Source organism: Sardina pilchardus, chromosome 18, assembly GCF_963854185.1.
Source record: "Sardina pilchardus chromosome 18, fSarPil1.1, whole genome shotgun sequence".
Taxonomy (NCBI): domain Eukaryota; kingdom Metazoa; phylum Chordata; class Actinopteri; order Clupeiformes; family Clupeidae; genus Sardina; species Sardina pilchardus.
The window spans coordinates 27,155,641-27,173,334 of NC_085011.1; the positions used below are offsets into that span (position 1 = coordinate 27,155,641).

Genomic DNA, 17,694 nt, shown 5'->3' on the forward strand with positions numbered 1-17,694 from the left:
CAGCCTTGTGCGTCATGGACCTCTATGCCTCCGCCTCGTCCATTCATTCCGTATATCAGGAGGACACCTTAGCGGTCCTATGGACCATATTAACACAAGGTGTAGTAAACAACAGGTCCAGCAAGCAAGGCAAATGGCCTAATCCTCTACCAAAGGCACAACCCCCCACCCTAGTAGCAAGTAAACGATTGCAGAACTGAAATGCCCCAGATCTCGGGCAGGTCTAATCCAAAGCCTTTTGCTATGCAGGGTTTATTCTAGAACCAGTATTGTTATGTGAAGGACTAGAATCCATTGTTGTGTGGAGTGTTCTAGAACCAGAATAAATGGTAAGATTTCTTCTAGAACTGTTATGTGTTAGCTTCTAAGCTTTTGTCCAAGGAAACAAGAGCAAGAGCTAATTCTTATGTAGCTTATTCTAGATTCACATAGCTGACCTTAGGATACATATAGTATCTGTGGGCTCGTAGTTGGTCCTGTCCTGACTCTATCACAACACAACACTAATGTGCATGTTTTTATGATACCCTGATAATCTCCGATTCCCATCTAGGTTATACCTCGTCACGCAAGTAGATGAGAAATTCTGTGCTAAAAATAACACAAGCAATGTTACCAGGTTACGGCTAGTACCCCCTAACATCCCCCATATCATTCAGCAGGCCTCTTCAGATGGTAATGCCAGCCTTCACCAAGACACACCCATGGCAAAGAAGCTGTCCATACAAGGACACCGCTGCATAGGGCATCTCCGCCACAGTCAGAGAGAGGGAGAGAGAAAAAGAGAGGATAGAGAGAGAATGACAGAGAGAGAGACAGAAAGGGAAATGGTTGGCCAGAAAAAGAAAAGAATCCTACTTCCTTCACTGCAAAAATCCTAATCTTACCAAGTACTTTTGTCTCTTTTCAAGTAAAAAATCTCTCATTACACTTAATAAAAGATATTATCATCTCAACAAACAACTTATAAAGGACTTGTTTTTACTGACCAGCCTGGATTTTCTCTCGGTGCACTGGCAGATCTTTTCACTTGTTATGAAGATTAAAAATTCTTCATAGCAACACAACAATTACACAGTAATCATATTTTATCTAACAAACCTGCTTCTGAGAATATCTTGGAAGATTTATTAAAAGTTCTATTAAAACCATGCAAACGTCGGCTTTAATAAAATCCTGAAGACGTGTTGCTCTTGCCTACGCTCTCTCATACACTGATCCTCATTGGCATTCAGATTCTGTCCTCACTAGCACCCACCTTCTACTTCCCTTATCAAAATGTCCTATAGGACTCCAATCAAAATGTCCTATAGGACTCCAATCAGAACCAATAGGATCCTATAGGTTTAGGATCCTACAGGATTGACAATCCTATACAATTCCGTTCAGATTTTGGATTTTCTTTGGACAATCCTATAGGATTCCTAAATCCAATAGGATTGTTGCTATCGGAATCCTATAGGATTTTGGGATTATGGGTTTAACTGGGCCTAGTTTTAAATTAACCATTATCTTGTTAGTAACACCTGCGGCTGCAAACCAGGCCTAGTTTTAAATTAGCCATCATCTTGTTAGTAATACGAATAGGGATCGAGCACACGCGTTGCATTCAAGGAATATTGCCGCCATGTTGGTAGCGCACCGAACGTAATGATCCATTCATTCAGATGCAGAAGACAAGAAGCAGAAAATGTATAGTATTACCGATTCTTTTCCTCTTGCAATCATGGGTTGGGCTGTTATACCCCACTACACAACAACATACAACAAAGAAGGCAAAAACTAAGTAACAGGAACACACTAACAGGCAGGAGTAAATCCTTACAAGGCGCATAGTAAACTAAGGAGTGAGGCTGCCAATATGGCTGCCCGTGAAGTTCACGATCTGGAGACCTATTAAAACATATTCCCATAATGATGCGATGTCGGCATGCTTCACTGTTTCACCTGTTGTACTAATTCTCCTCTCTGCAAACTCTTGTTTTTAAGATGTGATTTAAGGCATGTCTCAAACATTAATTTGGGAAACCTTTTCAAGCAGTTGGGCGTGCTTGATAATATACACCTCTTTCTTTTAACTCTCCGCAGAGAGATCTCATCTATATCAGGCAATCAGGATACAGACGCAAAGTCTGTGCACCAAAGAGACAGTCAGTTGTTTCTGCACAGAACTGTCTCCAGTCGAGTCGAGTCCACTTACAGTAGGACATTCTAATTGTAAACAAAACAATCAAGCTGATCACTGACGATCTCTCACATCACATATAGTAAGTGGGATGGCTGTCGGTGGCATTCTTCCCCATGCGATGCTCGACAGATACGTCACAAGTTAACGTAGCCTCAGGAGTAGTCTCGGACAGTCCAGCCTGTGCTATTTTAAGATCACTTTTGGGCTTTTCTAGCCTTTTATTGACAGAAGACAGTAGACCGGAAATGAGTGTGAGTGAGATCAAGACATGACCTCATAGCCAGACTTGAACCTGGGCCCTTGCGGCCACTGGGCCCTCTATGTGGTTGTGAATCGCTTTGTATAGAAGCGCTAAATGAACAGATGTAAATGTAAATATAATGTGGCTGGACTACCACTTGTGGCACAGCTCCCTTCAACAGAGGGCTTTTCAAGCACCTTTGGCCGGCTATGTGTATATGGCATATATGCATAACAGTGCACGGCTTCGGGCAATGTTTACTAAACTGTGCTAGCAACAGAAGGTCCATTTAGGATCCTCCTTTGACTGCAAGCATTCCATGGAAGGCACAACTATGGAACACCCAACATTTCACATTCTTCATCAACTTGGGCTGTAAGAAACACACAAAAAAGTGATCCTTCATAACTTTAGTCCCGAAAACATTCAGGCCCAATGTCAATATCACGATTACATCTGTGGCAATGCTACTGAAACCCTAGTATTTGCCTTACAAATTGTTTACAAAATTAAATTCAGTGGAATGGAAATGTGCCTGACACATTTTATATAGGGCTGTCAATCGATTAAAAATTTTAATCTAATTAATTACATACTCTGTGATTAATTAATCTAAATTAATCGCATATAAAATGTAATCGCAAAAACGCAATGTCAACACTATGTCTTTGCAGTAATGTGGTACTTAAGAGTTGACAAACTCCGGTGATATGCAAATTCTGTGCTGCAGACATTGCAAAGGACTTTGTTTTAATCAACACTTTCTTTTTAACACTGTCAGGCTGTTTTTTTTTTTTTTAAAGTAAATGTGCCAATCTATGATCCAGGCAGCACATTCTCGTCTCCCCATTTTACGGTCTAATGGTTACTGACTAGAATGGCTCCGGGTCAAAGGTCATCGATTAATTTGCGTTAATTTTTTTTAATCAGTTATTTTATCTCAAATTAATTAATCTAAATTAATCAGTTATTTTGACAGCCCTAATTTTATACAATTCTATACATGTGCAAACAAACAACCCCCCCCCCACACACACACACACGCACGCATGCACGCACGCACTCTCTTTCTACACTCACCGGAGCATGCAAGATAGGTGCAGAGTTGGCGAGGGAAAAAGAAGGCCCGAGGTACTTCAGAGAGTGGAGTTAACAAGCTAATTTGATTTGGTAATCCTTTCATTAGATCCTTGTGGTGATGCATTAACTCCAGACCAAAGGTCCTTCTGCAATGTGAGCATCACATCCTCACTGTGACTGTGATCGTTTGTATTTATATTGATATTTGCTTAGAAGATATTCTTTATCCAGAGTGACGTACAACATAAAAAAAAAAAAAAACAATGAGCATCACGCTCACCATAGCAATAAAATAATAGTAACATGTAATTCAACGTAACTCAGGGTAAAGTGGCTTGCTCGAGGGTACAACATGACAGCCAGAAATCGAACCCACAACTTTTTCTGGTTACTGTATGCCAGGCCAGCTCCGAGTGACGTGTTGTAATTATTATTATTTATCTTAAGTTTTCAAATCAATCTGATTTAGCAACATGAGAAGTCCGAGATGATCAAGCAAAAGCTTAAGGTCTAACATACAATGGAAACAAGGGCCACTTTTTCACGTTCAAAACTTTACTTTCTGCCAGCATGGTGCGAACTGCTTTGTTTAGAAAGTGCTGAACTGCAGGCCTAGCAGGCCTAAACTACATGTAGCACATCAAAGAGATGCAAACGAGTAAGGGGTTAAACTTTAACCTTTAAAGGTGTACCGTCACACTCATATATAAGTATATATGTCTATGGTCACACTGCTGTGACAAGAATGTTGGAAAACGAACGCTCTAAAGTATATCTGGGTTCATTAAAGCAACACTAAAGCACTTTTCCTCTGTCACACACACACTCTTTATTTATCCAGCAAATAACAGACAAGGTAGAATATGTTGCATGATTTTATGAAAGTATGATGTATTGCGACATCGAAGCAAGTCAAATTCGGAGTTTCTGATGTCTCATTTCATCGAACTACAGATACACTACCCCACTTCGTAAAGTTACATAGTGCGGTTATAGCCGATAGAGGACCACGAAGAGAAAGCAGAAGTGCCGTTCACCCTGTTGCGAGTTGATTAACCACCGAAATGATTTTGGAAACATGATTTTAAAGTACAAAAAACTCTTTAGTGTTGTTTTAAATTAAATAGTGAAAATGCCACGTTGTCCTGGCAACACAATTTCCAGTTCTAAACAAACTGCAAATGGCACTTTATATTGCCTCACTGTGTTATTCCTTTCACAATGAAAATACATTTTAAGCGGCGAAAATCACTACCATGTTGAGGCGCTTATGTACCCTTCTGGTGTATCAAAAGGAGAAGTTCACGCTAACATGAAAAACAAAATGTTTTTGTAACGGCAAAATGGGCTAATCTATGGTTACATAAAGTTAACTAATGTCAACCGATGTAAACTCGTACATCAATTCGTGCAAAAACGTTCCTTTTTCTGGTTTGTTTAGAACAGAATTTCAGTTGCTATGGAAACGTGATATCACACTTACGCACTCCATTGTTGTGGAATGGATTCTTAGAATGTTCAAAATCCCACAACTAAAAATGTTAAAAAGGGTGGAAATGTAAAACAAGCCACAATTCCAGAGGACATGCTTTCCATGCTAATCCCTAGTTGCTGTATATTTGCAGCATCCTTTTCGCCTCAAAAACACAGTCCCTTGGGAGTGCTGTGGTGCTACTGGCTACAGCACCAGTACCACATTTGGGTCCAAGTGCTCACGGGAGCCCGGGGGTCAAGTCCAACTCGGGTCATTTCTCGATTCCGCCCCATCTCTCTCCCTCCCACTCGCTTCCCGTCCCGTCCCTTGCTCTCTTCACTCTCACATATCACAATGAAGGCAAAAAGCCCCAAAAAGTATGCTTCCATAAATAAATACATAATACACATACATATACACACACACACACACACACACAAACACAAATACACTTTTTCTGACATTCAAATGAGATGACGCTGATGTTCAAAATGAAAAGACCATTGCAAATTTAAATATGTCCATCAACTATATACCCTCAACTCAATTGAATGTGATCATGGGTAAAGATACATCTCATATACCATGTAGGCCTATGCCATAATATGTGACAAACACTATGAATACAAGGAAGCATTGGCCTACAAAACTTGTGCAAGCATGATGTCAAAGTGCAACTTCAAAGCGCAACATCATGGCTCAGCTCACACATTCAAAAGTGCCGCAACACTGACCGCTAACTGGTATCAGCTATCAGCTGCACAACCAACAGATTAGAACTGATGATGCTGCGTACACACAAAGGCCTGCTTGCATATGTGACCTGAAAATCTGTTTCTCTCTCTCTCTCTCTCTCTCTCTCTCGCGCTCTCTCCTCCTCCACCTCCTCCCTCTCTCTCTTTCTTCCTCCCTCTCTCTCTCTCTCTCTCTCTCTCTCTCTCTCTCTCTCTCTCTGACCCACACAAAGACATGACCTCAGCCCCTCGCTTAGAGATATACCCTCCTGCCCCAATAACAACCCACTCAAAGATATGCCCTCCTGCATCCAGGCACACTCCGGGTCCGCAATAGGTATGACCTCACAGACTTTAACATCCATCCGATGGCCAAGAGTTTTTCTCAGGGACAAGGAGTGCCGCCAGCCGGGCAGGTCCAGCTACTCTCCCATGGTGGAATCTGGAAGCCAGTCAACTGGCAGTTCCCGATGCAACGGGATGGAATGTTATTTAAAGGGGAAAAACAAGACCAACACTTGCAACAAGGAGAAAATGAGGATTGATGATAATAATAATAATGATAATAATAATAATAATAATAACAACACAGCGTAATAGTACAAGATAGTGTTGCAGCACAATCCACAAAATCCCTAGCATCAGTATGTAGTACAAACACCTCATGAGTAGGCTACACTCTGGAAAACATTTTAAAATAGGTGCCATTGGTGCTAACTGCTAAGCTGGTTAATCATCCATAGCACAGGATACATTTTTTGTGCAACATGTGCTACATAATTGAGCTGCACAACAAGTCACCTTACAGCATCTGCATAATGAATTTATTAATAAGAGTAAACCCTTGCATTGGAATAGGACACATTATGGGTTGCTGTTAAGTCAAACATTAGGGGCTGGTAAGTGTCAACTGGTAGGCTAAGTGTCAACAGTCACACTAAAAGTCATTCTGACCTCAGCTAACCCAACAGATGCTTACGTCTGCACAGATAAGCATTTATAGGCCTATGCAAAAATCGTTTTCTTACACAACAAGGACGCTTCACACAGATTGAAAGTGTAATGCACCTTGTAACGTCTAGTCTCAAAAAAGAAAGCCAAAGAAAATATGTGTATGCAACTGTATGAGTGACTTACACATCAAAAGGGTGGGGGGTCCCAAGTTCTTTTCAACAGGGAATAAGACAAACTCTGAGAAAGGACCACAACAGATAGAAAGTGGATGCAGAACCGTTACCATAATCTATTTTCCTACACCAGGCATATGAACTGTTTCTGAAGTGAAACAGTTCATATGCTTAATACTGTAAACCGTAAGCCTGGCTAGCGCCTACCAAAGCCATCGATATCTCAAAGTTGCGTCACAACTATTCACTCCCATGTACAAAAAATGGCGGCACATCCGGTATGTCATGGGTCGTTCAGCAGTTCCTCTCATCGGGGGAATGAATGAATATCTCAGGTGATATCATAAGACCATATGACTTATGGTCGTGTGCATAATAATGAATTTTCAGTGAGTAATATATGTATGTGGCAATGCAGTTTATAGTCTACCACTAACCACGTGACCACTTTAACAGCGAAGTCAACGGCTGACGCAACTTTGAGTGGTCTGGCAACCACACGTTAATTTTCTCGTATTTGAAAAAAAATGCCCAGATCCGTTCATTGGGCGCAACGGATGTCTTTCAAATGCGTCTGTGCATAGCTCATCATCGTCTTGCTTTCCCCCCTGTTCTGCGATTGGTCCCCTAGCTCAGGCAAAAATTAGGGCGGTAGTTTCCAGACTGCCTTAGCAGCGTGAATGAAATCACACGCAAGGCAGCATGGGAACACCCAGGCTAGTAAACCATAGCCCTTAAACACACCTGAATATATATATAAAAGAAAAAAGACACTTCAATAGACAAAAATAGATGAAGTGTGCACATGCTGACACACCATTATTACCTTAAGTATTTAACTGTATAGTAACTTAAAAGTATTAAACTGCATAGCAAAGTTAGCTTTCTGTGATACTAATCAATGCCCTCTAACAAACAAACCTGGTTTTCTAAATGTAAAGTCCTGTGGCATAAAGAAACAAGGATCTAGGCTGTTCAATAAACCCTACGAGTGAAGAGCACCAACATACAGAGGGCCACTGGCTGGCTGAAGGTCAGTGGGCACAGGTCTCTCAGGTCAGTAATACTGCAGGGCAGGCAGTAAAACCTTCAGTTCAGTTAAACCTGGAGGCCCTGTGGGAGACTTGTCCGACTTACAGGATGGCACCAGAGGCCTCAGGAGGAGGCCAAAATAAGCTCTTTGTTGTGTGTGCCTCTCTGCGTGTGGGTGAGGAGGTCACACACACACACACACACACACACCGTAAAACCCAGGACAACCCGTCAGATGGAAGAAGGGGAGGGAGAATTATAAGGCCGTCACTCGGCAGGTGGGGAGAGGCCGTGGAACTCACGAAGAGCAACAATAACTAACCTGCATTGAGAGTGAGGGTGTGTGTGAGAGAGAGAGGGAGAGAGAGATCCTATGTGAAGCATACCATTAAGCTCTGACTAAAACCCCTGACTGCGGAGGGTGTCCAATGACGACACGCAGTAGGTGACGTGATCTAACATGTGAAACTGAAAATACTCTGCAGTGGGGGCGCACACTGGCAACAGTAGTAACTACAACAGATCTTCAAAACACACACACACACACACACACACACACACACACACTCCTCTGCACTGCAGCTCTTGTCACTATTCTATATCTGAGTGTGAGTTTCAGTGTGCAAGTGTGTGTGTTCGTGTGTGTGCATGAGAGACTGTTTGTGTGTCTACACACTTGTGTCAGTGTGTGTGTGTGTGTGTGTGTGTGTGTGTGTGTGTGTGTCTGTGTGTGTGTGTGTGTCTGTGTGAGCGTGTGTGTGTTTGCTGCACACAGCATCAGCAAATTCTGGAGCCCTCTGAAGGAAACCTCCAGATTATGCTGTGACTGACAGATCTGGTTCCAGTCACACTCCATAACAGTGAACACGGCAGAGGCTTCGTCTTTCCCACTCCCGCTCCCTTCACTCTTTCTACAGCTACAACAAACTGTGTGAAGACAGACAGACAGACAGACGCATCTCGTAACCAGGGCAGAAAAAATGGATAAAGCCCATGCTCTCCTTAATGGTGTACCATAATTTGGGAATGTTGAAAAATCAACGTTCTGGGCTCATTGAATTCAACATGGAATAATAGAACCTTGACTTGTTGTGGGTTGTTAGTATTCATAAATATGTGTTGATTACTTAAGCAATAAGCCCTAAGAGGCCGTCGTTTGCACTGATTTTAGAACAGCTAAGGGGCGTTATTAGGCACGATGTGCAAGCGATCTAAAATCAGATTTGAGTGGCTTATTGCTTTTCTAAAACTGTTACTACGTCTATTTCGCAAGATTTCATGAAACAAAGGCACAGCAATGAAAAATGTAACAATGTATTCACAGATGATCATTCTTCCGCCAAGAAATATATTTCCTCTATCTGAATGGTTGCCATGCAGCATGGAGATGCATCTACTCTAACTTTGTGCAAGTTGTGTAAGCGCATTGCTATACGAAATGCGGTCAAGGTGTGTGTTGGGTTTTACACCGGCATCGAACGCGATTCAGCTAATCATAACCAAGGACCGGAACAATCAGTTTTAGAATGTGTAATTCCTATAACCAAGAAATCAAGGCATTCTAAAAAGCTTAGAATAAGTCCTGTATATCTACATATCTACAGTGAGGAAGCCGACCTCAGTCTCCGCCAGGTGGCATCGCCATATACTGTAGGTCAGTGTTTTTCAACCACTGTGCCGTGGCACACTAGTGTGCCGTGACACATTGTTAGGTGTGCCGTGGGAAATTATCCAATTTCATCTAATTGGTCTAAAAAAAGAGTGAATAGAAATAATTGTCTTTGTGTTCATTTGATTCCTATTCAAGACATTTTGACAAGAATGACTTGATATCATTAATGCGGGCTATACAGAGTTTTATTTCATTTCATTTTCAATAAAATTTCATTTTATTTAAAATTTTCGGCTGGTGGTGTGCCTCAGGATTTTTTCAATGAAAAAATGTGCCTTGGCTCAAAAAAGGTTGAAAAACACTGCTGTAGGTAGTGCCCGTAAACTGACATACTCTACTGCTTCAATACGTTTTTCATATTTAAGTGGCAGCATGGCTACTTACTATTTAATCATCAACATTAGGGGTGTAAATATTAATCGATTTGTATCGATGCATCGATTCTACAGCCGACGATTCAATGCATCGATACGTCCGCAAGATAATCGATTAATGTATTTATTTTAGTATTTTTCCGTCTGTTTATTTTCAGCTTGCGCTCGTATGCGTAGCCTTCTACCTACTCCTAATCTGCGGGTAGCGCTATCCTCATTATTGTCTTCTACTTCATAGCCTAGTAGGGGTTTAAAATTGGCACCCTCTGCCACTCGCCAAATGTGAGTGAAATTCTGCATTGGCAAGTAGAATTTAAAGGCGGGTTGTTGACATGCTTCACTGTAAACTTTCAGCGCCGCAACAAAGCGTTTATAGCCTGCGAATTTTGTCATCATCGCATAAGTTGGTGGACTACGTTTTGCATTTAGTAACCCTCACTGTTAGGCCTACCATAGCTTCACCTGATGCACACGTTTTTTCCCTGTGGAAAACAGTTGATGGATTCGTCAGATCAAGTGAGCACGCTAACAGTGACGCTAGTCATTCTTCATTATTATATCCATATTATATCCAATCCATTTGGCCAATGCATTCTAGAGACCTCAATCTTGATTTTAATCATGTTTTAGTTACTGTGTCGTTTTACAAGTTAGGCTACGTGTTCTGAACATTTCTGTGTTCTGAGTAGCAGGTGTTATTTAATAACAGTTATTAGGACGAAGTGGAATTGGAGAAACAAGTGTCCAAACGAATCAATTTAAAGTTTTGGGGAAACGTTTATCCCGTTAGTTAAACATGCTTCAGATTATGATTTGTGTTCGTTTCCCATACTGTCTTGGCTGAGCATGTTCCTTAGATTCAAAAAGTCCTCCAGTTGTGGACTGATTTATTTTTAACAGTGACATCTATAGCTTGCAACTATCATAGCCTGTACCGCTACACACGGCCAGGAAATCTTTCCAACTTCAGAACGTTTTCGCAAGTTCACGTCCTTAAAGTGACAGACACCTATTTAATCTCACATCGCCAATACAGTGAAGGCTGCCTATGACTTAAATTACCTAAAGTTAAACGTTAATAGTAGCTAATTAATCTTCTAATATTGATTACACACAAAATGCATATGCAATAGCAGATATTGGGCCTACAATTTGTATTATGTTATCTCACAGTCAGCAGGTAGCCTATGTCTCAGAGTGTGGAGGAAGAAACTGCACTAAAAGTTTTGTGGCTGGTAGAAAGACAATTTGGCCCTGTTTATACTGTAACATACACATCATGTGAATAGAATAGGCTACTGTTTCTGTATTCTCAATAAAAGGCAAATGATTCCTATTTTTCTAGATTTTTTAAGCTTAATAGATATCATGTAAAAAATCGAATTGAATCGAATCGAATCGTATCGGTGGGAATTCTAAATAATCGAAAAGAATCGAATCGCTGGCCTAGGAAATCGATATCGTATCGAATCGTCATGAAGGCTCCGATTTACACCCCTAATCAACATTCACAGTATTTCAACTTCAACAACAAAATGTCTAAATAAAAAATATATATTGAACGCAGTCTACCTCTCGCGGCCCACCTGCAATACCTTGACGACCCACAAGTGGGCTGCTGCCCACACTTTAGGAAACAGTGCTGTAGGCTAACTAATTTAGGCTACTTTGCAAATCTGAACATGCCCATAGTTTTCCATACATCATGGCATGTCTGCTGCTGAAGAAGTATTGCGTACTTGCATGTTATACTCAAATGAAAATGGTAACTCAGTTGATATCGATATCATTTTTTTTTTCATCATCACATCTGGGAAGCTTGACAAGTAAGGGCTACTGTATGTTATTCTACGAGCTTGGAAAGCAAGGGGCGAGAGAGAAGTATAACATTGGCTGCGATCTGTGATCTCACCGCTTGATGGGAGAAATGGTCACACAGGATAGCTTTAAAGCAGAACACATCATTCTCTAATGTATCATGTCATTGTTAGGCTACCTTGCTGCTATTCTGTAGTGATTGTATGCTGCCTTCACGGAAAACTTCCAACCACCTATTACCTGGAAAACTTTGAGAAGATTACCTTGGCAATATGCTTCTGCACATTTCAGAAGCAAGGGCATGAAAATGTAAGATGGGGCAGACTATAGGCTTATATGGCTCCCCAATGGTGTCTCTGAAGTCTAGATTACTCTACCTCTACCTCTACCTCAATCACCAAGGACGAAGGATGTTCATCTCACAGGCCTTCAGCCATCTTTTTGGAGATACAAAAGGCCTAGGCCTACTCCTTTCCAGTGGAAGTAAGTTTCAGCTTCTCCAGTTTTCTTTGTTCATTCAAATAAAAACCCTCCAGGACAGACAACAACTGCTCAATATAACATGTCAACTTGGAAATTCAAAGAAAAAACTACATTTTGTCAACGCTTATAAGAAACAAGTGCCAACATTCAGTTAGCCTAGTTCAGATTCCAAATTAATTTGTAAACCTTACTAGTTATTTTAACTTTAGCCTAACTCCCATCTCGTTTTCCGAAGGTCTGTACTCATTACAGTCTGTTACAGCAGAGTCTCAGTTATACCTTAGTGATTTAATGATCTGAGGAACTAAGGGAAAAAAATTTCATTGTAGCATTATGATACATGCGAGTAAATCGTTTCTGAAAACTGTTATGAAGCATGTTTCATGTCAAACTACATCCAGTAAATGATGGCAGACACGTCACTTCATTATAAACCAATTCAACAATTCACCCTTAAACCACCAAGCTGATTACATGCATGACATGAACCACCTCATGAGACTTAGTTGTAGTTGCCAATTTCCCTAGCAAAAAGGCAAACGTGTAGACTGACAGCGAGACCTCTACTAGCACAGGTTGTTATGTTGGCTAACTAGCTAGCTGAGTATAACGTTACTGGGCCAAGATTGAATTCATGGTGTCACAGGCTTCAACTAACGGCAGCATTCAAGCAGAGGAGTAGATTCGTCGAAGGCAGCACACTGTTGATACTACGTTTTAACAACAAATTGGCTACAAGCTACTTACAGTTACCTAGTTGGAACCTGATTCCCCGAGTTACTGTACAGTTGCTCCGCAGACTGTGTTACGAAACACAACTGAGTTAGCTATGTTGCTAGCTGCTAATTCGTGCTAGCTAACGAAATAGTTAGCTACTTACGTTTACGTTTTCAGGATGAAGTTATATCTTCCCTTTCCCCTGGCCACCGGAGGTATTTTCACAACTTCAACTGGATGTTTTGTATTCGTGCAAGTAGATGAAGATACCTTTACATGAGCTCGCCGACCAGAACTAATGTTATAGCTAGCGGGCAAGCTAATGCAATCAAGGTTTACACGACCAATTCTCCCTTAAACAGTTCCCGGTTCCGAACAGGGAGTTTTTCGTACATTTTTGACACCTCACCAGTAACTCTTTGAAGTGTTAGGGGTTAGAGGTTCATTAGCTGTGAGAATGGTTGTATTTTTGGCAAAATGATGAGTTAAATTAGGTCGCTAGTCATTACAAACAGATGACGTTCTTTCCTTCGTCTCTCCATTGATGACCCACAATTCTCCCTGGGCTCAATGTCCAGACCGAGGGGAGGGACGTTGTTTGCTCTTGTCCAATGATTTGTCAGGAACCATAAACGCAGTGAGCTTAAATTGGTTTCTATTCTTGTCGATTAGGTTACAGACAAGATAGGCTTTGACTGCAATTTCTTTATGATGATAACACATTACATGATTTCCCTTTAAAAAAAAGAGTTATTGGGCAATTTCACTGATTAAATAGCCTAGTAAATTTAAAAATTACAGAAATATGCACACTATTGTAGGCCTATTCAAGGTAGTAGCCTACTGTATGGCTGAACAGTAACAGCTACTCTCGCATAGGCCAAACAGTGACAACATTCCCTCTAAATCTTAACTACAGTAATTTGGGGTAGGCTACCATTTGTCATCATCACACACATGCAGGCTATCTGAATAACATTCCAATCCATTTTCAAAACCCAATAGTGTGTGTGTGTGTGTGTGTGTGTGTGTGTGTGTGTGTGTGTGTGTGTGTGTGTGTGTGTGTGTGTGTGTGTGTTTCTTTCGAAAATTAAAACTGTAAAGCAAACTTAATAATAAATGTAAACCACTGTGACCACTGTAAAGCAAAGGTTTGTGCTGGATTTAAAAATCAAGAGAAAATTATTAGGCCTAATTGCCAAACCAAATGTGGCACATTTAAGGTCTTCCCATTATTTTGTTCAGTCTAGGGTTGATTTTCTTTGAGGTTGGCTACAGTCCAATGATAAACCTCAAACTTATTAGTGCTTGTCAATCCTTTTCTTTATGATCCTCTCATAGGGCTTTCTTTTGATTTCTCTGGTGGTCCATGTTCATTTAGGTAAACACAATGAATTGCGAAGACTATTTCTCCGTTTAGATAGGACAAATTAGCCTAGAAATTAATCTAGACGCACCCTAGCGGCAAAAAATATTTTTTGCCTTGTATAGTTTGGCTTGCCAGGCTAAGGGCGAATGACTTCCAAGGTCAAATACATTGGTAAAACAAAGAACTTGAGGTAAATAATAATCAATGTATCATCTTCTTCAACCATTTCCACATTATTATTTCCCAAACCTATTAGGCCGAGCTGCGGCTTATACTGTAGATTGACTTTGCTACATTTCTTCTACGAGGTTAATACACAGGGGCAGTTATGGCATTAATATGGTTTTGTCTCTTTTAAAGGGATATTCCGCCATTTGTGGAAATACGCTCATTTTCCACCTTCCCTCGAGCAAAACAATCGATATTTACCTTGTTCCCGTTCATCCAGCCATTCTGTGAGTCTGGCGATACAACTTTTAGCTTCAGCCTAGCATAGATCATTGAATCGGATTAGACCATTAGCTTCTCGCCTGCTAGCTTCATGTTTAAAAGTGACTAAGATTTCTGGTAATTTTCCCATTTAAAACGTGTCTCCTCTCAAGTTAGAAAGTGCAATAAGACCAACTGAAAATGAAACCTGGCGTTTTTCTAGGCTGATTTGACATGGAACTACACTCTCATCTGGCGTAATAATCAAGGCAACTTGCAGCTACTGGCACTACTACTGCTTGTTGTCTATGGGGACTATTTTCAGATGCTGCGTACGATATCACTGCGCCTATGGTACGTTTGCAAGTTGCCTTGATTATTACGCCAGATGAGAGTGTACTTCCATGTCAAATCAGCCTAGAAAAACGCCAGGTTTCATTTTCAGTTGGTCTTGCACTTTCTAACTTGAGAGGAGACACGTTTTAAATGGGAAAATTACCAGAAATCTTAGTCACTTTTAAACATGAAGCTTGCAGGCGAGAAGCTAATGGTCTAATCCGATTCAGTGATCTATGCTAGGCTGAAGCTAAAAGTTGTATCGCCAGACTCACAGAATGGCTGGATGAACAGGAACAAGGTAAATATCGATTGTTTTGCTCGAGGGGAGGTGGAAAATGAGCGTATTTCCAAAAATGGCGGAATATCCCTTTAACTTGAATAAAACACTGTTGTGTGGCTTATACAATGCAGCTAACACAGGAAATCACAGTTGATCCATCTCAAAGTTTATTCAATTGCAACTTTTAACATTGAAAAACTACACATATTATCCACATTTACAATATGTACACTCATCAACAAGAACCATGTGTTACTAGCATTGTATAGCCTAATAACCTCCACCATCATCAAACCTTTTTTCAGAATCCGATTCTGCATGGCAAATCTTAGGCTACGATCACAGAATTCCTAGTTTACCCATCTCTTAATTTATCACTACACCGGGTGGGGGATACAATGCACAGATAAAAAGGTCCTTTTCATGATTTACAACTCCTTTGTTACAACTTCTTTGAACCATGCTCAAGAGAGTTCTTTTTTGTTGCTTAAGCCAGTGGTTCTCAAACTTTTTCTGTTATTCCACTGGAAGTGGGGAATTTTCTAAGCCTGACCCCATCAACTCTAGCCTGGGTTTCCCATACTGCCTTGCACGGTGATTTCTTTCACGCTGCTAAGGCTGGAAACTAACGCCCCCATTTTCGCCTGATGTTGGTGGCCAATCACAGAACTGGGGAGAAAGCAAGACCATGATGAGCTATGCAGAGACGCATTTGATTGACATCCGTGGCGCCCAACGGATCTGGGCATTTTTTCAAATACGAGAAAATGAACGTCTGGTTGCCAGACCACGTCTCATTTGAGAAGTGGGAGGCGTTAGCCAGGCTACATCAACTCAGCAAAATGGCTAAAAAAAAAAGTGGTTCCACCACATTGCATTTCCTGTCTTGGTCTGCTGGATCAGATGATATTTTAATTAATATGTCGGTCTGTTTATGGTCCCGTTTGTGTTGTTATTTTGTCTTGAATCTATGATCTTGTCAAAAAAAAGAAAGGGATTGCTAAGATTAACAACAACAAAAATCCCTCTGTTCATCGCGCCCCATGCACCTGACCTGACTTTATTCCCCACTGGTGAAGTCCGCCCCACATTTGAGGACCACTGCCCTAAGCCAAATTATAAGTCATCAAATTTTGAGTCAGCAAAACATAATTACAGAGAATACATTTCAATTATTGCATTTTATTGTCTATTTTTATTGGAGAATGTGCAGGACTGAGCAGCAGACACATTTTGTAGCATTTTGTGGTATCTATAGTTGAATCGCCTGTGTAAACAGGTACACATTTTCTGAAGTTGGAATTGTGCACCTCTGTCATTATCATTTGTACAACAGTTATTTCTCAAAACAAATAGTGCAAACTACCAGACAATTTCCAGCAAAAGTCTTGCTCAAAATTGTTATTGAAAGATAGTGTAAATGTTTCAAAGTTTTTAATGTTGACAGACATTGTGACAATATAAACAAAACAAAGGCTTTTGAAACATCGTGTGAATAAAAAATTACCAATATTACAGTAAAACACTCCATGCTAAGAGCTGTGCACCACTGTGCATCTTTCTATACATCATTACAGTAAATAGTTTAAAACGGTGGTAAGTCTGTAAAATAGTCATCTAACAGTAATATCAATAACCACCAAATATCAAATACAAAGCATATATATATACAAACATTGCACATTTACAGTAGCCTACACTCAAACTGCTTCATAATAAAATAAAAGAGTTCAAAAGGTGGTTCCTACATGACAACTGAAACCTCCAGATAAGCCCCCTCTTGAAAGACCCAAAAGTATCAGGCATAGAGATGGTTTACATTTAGTCTACGTCTTTTTTCTTTGTGACCACTGGATCAGACACAACAAGTAAAAAACCCAGTACAAACGCAAAGGGGATAATAAGTCAGTCAGTCAGTCAGTCAGTGTCTGGGTCGCAGAGTTACAAGATGGAAAGCTGATGCATTTATAGAGGAAAGGCTTAATTTCTGATCAGATATAACAACACCATACTTTTACATGCATAGTTCAATAGGCACATAATAAAGCCCCACAGTAATTTAAAAATATAATCAATGATGATATCAAATATAAAGACTATATAAATAAGCATGTTTGGCACATTTCCTGAATGCGTAAAGCATGTTTTGCCACATGACACCAGAGGAGCAGTAGTAAGCACCGCTTACTCTTAGTGGTTCAACACTCAGACCTGGGTCTCTGCGTGAACTGCTGTTCTGTTGGTGGACTGCGTCTCCGATGGCTGGCTGCATCTCTGGGACTGGCGGCAGCAGGGGAAAGCCCAGAGGATGTCCTTAGCATCCCTCCGCATGAAGAC

General features: G+C 40.7%; 1 protein-coding gene across 1 annotated transcript in view; it reads right to left on the reverse strand.

The window, feature by feature from the left end:
* The window catches only part of ppm1ba (protein phosphatase, Mg2+/Mn2+ dependent, 1Ba), a 32,562-nt gene extending 19,052 nt beyond the window's left edge, over window positions 1–13,510 (reverse strand). Inside the window, exon 1 of the mRNA XM_062519092.1 lies at window positions 13,104–13,510. The gene's annotated coding sequence lies outside the window, so the exon portion shown is untranslated. The remainder of the gene's footprint in view (window positions 1–13,103) is intronic.
* Window positions 13,511–17,694: the final 4,184 nt, after the last annotated feature.